The sequence below is a fragment of the Xiphophorus hellerii genome, chromosome 20 (genome assembly GCF_003331165.1).
Source record: "Xiphophorus hellerii strain 12219 chromosome 20, Xiphophorus_hellerii-4.1, whole genome shotgun sequence".
Classification (NCBI taxonomy): Eukaryota; Metazoa; Chordata; class Actinopteri; order Cyprinodontiformes; family Poeciliidae; genus Xiphophorus; species Xiphophorus hellerii.
This window is the reverse complement of record NC_045691.1, coordinates 7,822,252-7,828,251: the sequence shown is the minus strand read 5'-3', so window position 1 is coordinate 7,828,251 and position 6,000 is coordinate 7,822,252.

Below are 6,000 nucleotides of genomic sequence, written 5' to 3'. Positions count from 1 at the left end.
GATCAAAATGCATCCTTGGTGCACAAAAATGTTGTGTATATATGTTCTTTTATTTATTTATTGTTTTGGTAAATGTTTTCTATAAATCTCCAGTCTGCACACACTTACAGAGCACCTATTTTTGTAGCATGAACAGATGTGCCCATTGGCTGAGATCGTTAATCCAGAACACTAGGGTTGATACAAGCAGGATTTAGCCACAGCCATGATACTAACATCTGTCAGAATCTCATTTCAAGCTCCCAAACACAGATAGGACAGAGGCAGAATATTTTTGCTTGTAGTCGTTTGATGAAGAGGCCGGAGCAGTGAGCAGATTCTGAACGTGAGGTAAGTGTTCAATGAATTCACAAGTTTAGGAGGATTCATGGCCTAGAAAAAAATCTGTTTTGTTCAGCTTACATAACGTCCCACAGATTAAATTCTAGCCGCTTTGTGCTTATGGCGCATCATCTCATTTACAACTGTGCTTTAATTTTTTATGTGCTTCTGTTAATTTGGAATTTATGAATTTTACCACTGCAGTTTATTATTGTTTGTATGTTGAATACATAACAGCAATTAAAAGTACTATCTCAAGTTAAAGTAATTAGGCTTAAACTGAGATGCTAGTTGTAGCTGAGCTGAAAGACAAACTAAATATTAAATGATGATGCTGGAAGAAAATTGTTGCCTGGTTACTTTAATTGCCGCTAAGGTAGTTGCGTTGGGGAAACTAGGAGTCAAAAAAGCTGTAAGACACAAGAAACAAAGTTTAACAGTCTGTTAACATTTTTCAAATCAACAAAGCATCAGTGGCAATAAGAGTCCTTGTTTTGTTTGTATCTAATTAATCAACACTTTATTAATTCTTGTCTCAGCATGGCAACATATGATCCTTTTGTCACTCTATTATTAATATTTACTGTAAGAAATAACACCCCTGAATTTACTGAACTTTTCTCAGCCGTACTGAATTAAGCATTCTCACTCCTGTCCCTCAAACGTGAAGGTCATCATTGTTCCACATTGCGTGAACCTGATCAAGGTATTTTAAAACTAGAAAAATGTCTTACATTTACAGTTGTGCAGTACTCTGTACTGGCTCATGCTCTGGAACGGTGCACAAAATTTAGCAATGCTCTGCACGCAATGCCCCAGCAGGTTGCAACGTGAAAAGCATAAAATGAGGAAAACTGTGAATACCATAGGACATTATGTTTATTACGGAGTGATGAAATAAAATTTTAATGAACCTCAAAAGAAACTGGGTTACTGCAGCAGCGCAAGGGAAGATCAAGAACATCAGTTCTGAAGTAAAGAAGGCATTTAGATTATTCGATACAGAAAATGTCTTAGAAATAAAATATTGGATGTTTTTATCAAATAAACAAAAAAGTGAATAATATTCAAAAATGAATTAAAGAGTGGCAAATAATTTTATTAGCAGCTCCAATCCAACACCATAAAATTACCTATTGAACAAACAGGCAATATGATAAAGTAATATGATAATAGATTGGAGTAAATTTAAAACTATAATAAATGGGGCGTTTCATTTGCATTATATACTGCATAACACAAAATTAGTAAAGTTATTAATTAGTAACAGGTCTACAAGGGAGTGCAATTAGTGCTTGAGATAGTCACCAGATGTCTCTATGCCACCCGAGGATAATCGTGTGTAGACAATGGATGGTTGAAATGTGGATCTGAAAGAAATGTTTTATTTTTTTTACTATGAATACATCAGTTTTTCTTTCCTGCTTATTCTTTATTTGATCTAAAAGCTCAAGCGAACTCTTAAAATTTCCAGGTAAAAAAAGGATTAAATTTTTAGCACCTAATTTGGCTCTACAATCAAATCAGATGACTTAAACAAAACAAAAAGCAACATAATATGTTGTCTGAAAACAACTAACTCAATACAGGGATTTTTGTATCTTTTTTGTGTCGCTATTTTAGGGCTGAATCTCAGCTGGTCACTGCTGACAATTGGGGAAAAAAGGACTGAATTAACTCATAGCTTATCGTTTTAGCACTTTGATGAAAAACATATTTTCTCCACTTGATAACTGACGTAGCTGTCCAAAAGTGTTCTTTTCTCTGTGGCAACACTAGGATGCTAAATCATCCTAGTCAGCACTTGTACCTGCTTTGTAAGCAGCATAAGCAGCATTAGCAAGATTTTTCTATACTCCTGGCATACTGAAGTGTTTGAGCAGGTATTGGCTTTGTGATGAATAACAATGGAGATTTAATTGGTTTAGAGCTCAAGAAATGTGAGGCAAAAAGCAATCGTATTTTGTGTTTCAGAGGATTAAATGAGAACATGAGCAATCCCACATAATAAGAGACAGTCACATCCAAAACCATATCTCTGAGGCCTGAAAAACACACATTACCTTGAGTTTCTTCAAGCCTCCGAACAAGTGTAATAAAAATATGTCAACAGAGGACATTACTTTGTTTTACAATCTCCTTGACACTAATTAGAGATTTTACATAGAACTTTCCACACCAAGTGATTTAAAATATTTATAAGATATAAAATATAAAACCTTGTATGAAAACGTAATGCCCAAAGATTATTCTTATTTTTTAGTACAAATAATAAGCAATTGCTCCCACTATAAGAGTTTTAAAATATTCAGTTAAGACTTTCAAAAGGCCCATTTTTAAACTGTTATCAGATGTTGTTGGTAATATATTTCTACACATAATTAAATATGTTTACGCTTCATTTTCAAGATACATTCTTGATCTTGAGACAAAGATATGTAAAAAGCCAATCTAGTCCTGATATTTAATTGTCTTCAATCCAAACTATAAATAGATTTCACAAAATGATTTTACAAACTTTGGCATTTTAAGCAGTGGAGCTGTTTCATGTCTCGTATGCTTGGCGTGTCTGAAAAGGTTTTCTGGACCAGAATCACTCAAAAATCACCACCTGTTAATCTACTGGGAGTTTTCATTTGATGACTTGCTATTTAGGTCAACTTTAAAAAAAAACAAACAAGAACAATCCTCTCAAAATGGAAAGATAGAAATAAAAAACTTAGAACTTTCACAGTTTCTTTTTGATCAAAATGCTACATTTTGATTTTAAGAATAGTCATGCAGTTAGTCAGATTACTATATTCATTTCCTTAAAAAAAAAACCTATACAAAGTTACATCATTATAATGCAGCTGAATGTGGATTAATCAACACTTTTTTAAGCTGCAATTGCAATTATGTTTTATGTATTTTTGGAAAATACTTGGTTTATGACTGGAGGATTTCTGTCTGACATTTATTTTGGTAAAATAAATAAATAAATAAAAAGCAGCTACACAGTAAAATTCTTTTAATCACTGTTTTGCTTAGCTGGAACCTACACCTACCTGTGATTCATATTTCTCAAAATCCAATTCAAACAAGTTGTATTTTAAACTAATTTAAAACATCTTACTGGACCAATGTGTCATATATACATGTGTGTCAAGCATATTACATATGTATATTCATGTACAGTACAGACCATAAGTTTGGACACACAGTTGTGTCCAAACCTTTGGTCTGTACTGTATATTCATTTGCTGGGGAGGGGAGAGGGTCTAATTCAAGGCAAAACTGCTCATACTTTGATGGCATTTTGCAGATTTCATTGACATTCAAATGTCGACGATTGATTTTTTTTTTTTAACCAGGGACTTAAGATGAATTGCAGTTCAATACTTTGACAAACAATGGGCTCAGAACTAACCAAGCTCTAAATTGAATGGACTATTTCATGATTGATTTTAAAATTTAGTGTCTTTTCAGCACAGCTAGTCTCAGATGAAATCTAAATGCTTTCAGAATTGCATGTTAGTAAAGGTGAAATCATCCTCTTTAGGGATAATTAACCTTCATCCACATCACCTTTCTTTAAAACAGAAATGTCTGGTCTTACTGATTAATAATCAGTTCAAAGGAATTTGAACTGATTAATGCCACACACATCAAAAAACAGCAGTTTCTTGATGTATTTCTGACCTTTAAACTTCATAACAGAAATGGTAATCTCAGCCGAAATGTTTTCTCAACATGCAGTTGGTACTGTTTATCTCTTCACATTCCGTGTAACTTGTACCATAAATGGTTTGTCAACTACTGTGGCATTTCAGCGAAAACTGTCTTTATACTAAAAGAGAAATTCTGCAACTCAATTGAAATCTAGCATTCATGCCTTTTTGGCATTAGTCTATATCTTTAGTTATCCACTCTGTCTTGCAAAAGTTCTCCAAACAGATTAGATTTGTGGATAAAATTTCGTCTCCTGCCCTTTTGAAGTGAGTCCACTAATTTTCTATCACATTTATGTCTGAACGTTAGGCATTTCAAAACTAATTGTCCTGATATGAAGGAATATTTACTGTTGTGCTTCCCAAGATTTGTCCATTTTTTTAATCACATAGCACCTTTTAAAACTATGTAAATCTGTGGTTCTCGAATGGTAAAAAAAACAAAAAACAACTGATAACCAAACAGATGACATACATAATCTCAGCAGGGCATCAGATTAGCTCAAGAAAGAAGTGCAGAAGAATATTTTGAAGCCCACTGTTGAAACTTACAGGATGACGTTTGGTACACATTATCTTCAAAGTGTTTTTTGTGAATTCAGCTGTTGAGCAAAAAAAGAGCCAGGGTGTGTTATGTGGTACTGTGTTCAGCAACAAAACCATCCGATCTGCGACTGCATAATTTAAAAACAACAGGCACCCTAATTAAGAGATAAGAAGGTTGTTTTGATTTGATTTTGTGTTTTTTTGTTATAGTATTAGAAAATGCAGCAATCTCAAAGGCATTGTGTACAATTCAATGCTGAGTGTGGTAAACTGTTGGCTTGCTATTTTGGCAAATAGATGAGCTAATGCAATCAAATGAATAATATTGCAACAGAGAGTAGACAAAATACAAAATGATACAAAAGCATTGTGGCCAGTTTGCTCATTTATACCAGATAGGAATAAGAGCTTGCAAGCTTGTGCTGCTGGTGCTGATGAATGAAAAGCTGTTTTTGCCTTTCAACTAACAGGTTCTCCCTTTTCAAGATGGGCAAGGCGGGGAGTAAAGTTCTACAGCAAACCTCGCTGGATGGGGTTCAAACACAGGTAAAAACCAACACTAAATGAACTTCATGTCCACACAAATCCATACAATCCTCCACACAAACAGATGTAGATCTTAAGTGGTAAATGCACTAACTCTGCATTAAGGTAAAAACACATTAAACCTCTGCAATGATTAGTGCTCTGGTAGTTGGAAGTGAGATCATGTTTTGGTAAAATGGGCCAGATGCTGTGCAGATTACACAACCAGGATCAGAGTGCTTATTTTCACACATCCTGCATCGCACCAAGTCACTTAATAACCAACAACCAAGTGAGTGGGCACTGGACCAACTATTTCAGGCATTAAAGATTCTGTTATTTAGTAAACCAAGAAAATGGCCACTGGTTGAACATAGGTGTATTAGGTTCTGGTAGCAAATGGCTACAAATTGCAATTAATTATTTCAATGAAAAGCAGCCTTTTAGTGGTAAGCAAAGGGCTGGTCCAATCCTCCAAACGGCGTAATTTGGTTTTGGGGCCCTCTATTTCTACTAATAATGTGGATTATTGTACTCAACAGTCAGACAATTACATTATTTGCACACCTGCTATACACTCATTACAACTCTGACAGTGCTGTTTACATTGTATCATATATGTATCCTAGTGGTACCACAAGTAACAAAAAAATAGTATACAATGCATTTACAGTAAAAATATTATCTGGTTTATCATCTTTGGCTCCAAAAAACTGCAACAGCAATGTTGAAAGATAATGTTCAGTGCAAGTACAGTAGACAAATAAATTAGACCAGAGGTTATACTTATCTACCAACCCTAAATAGGAGTATCTAGTTTATATACTTTGAATCAACATTATAAGACTACTTTTTAGACTCCTGTTCTTCCAACCCAGAAATGGAATTAGACCAGAAG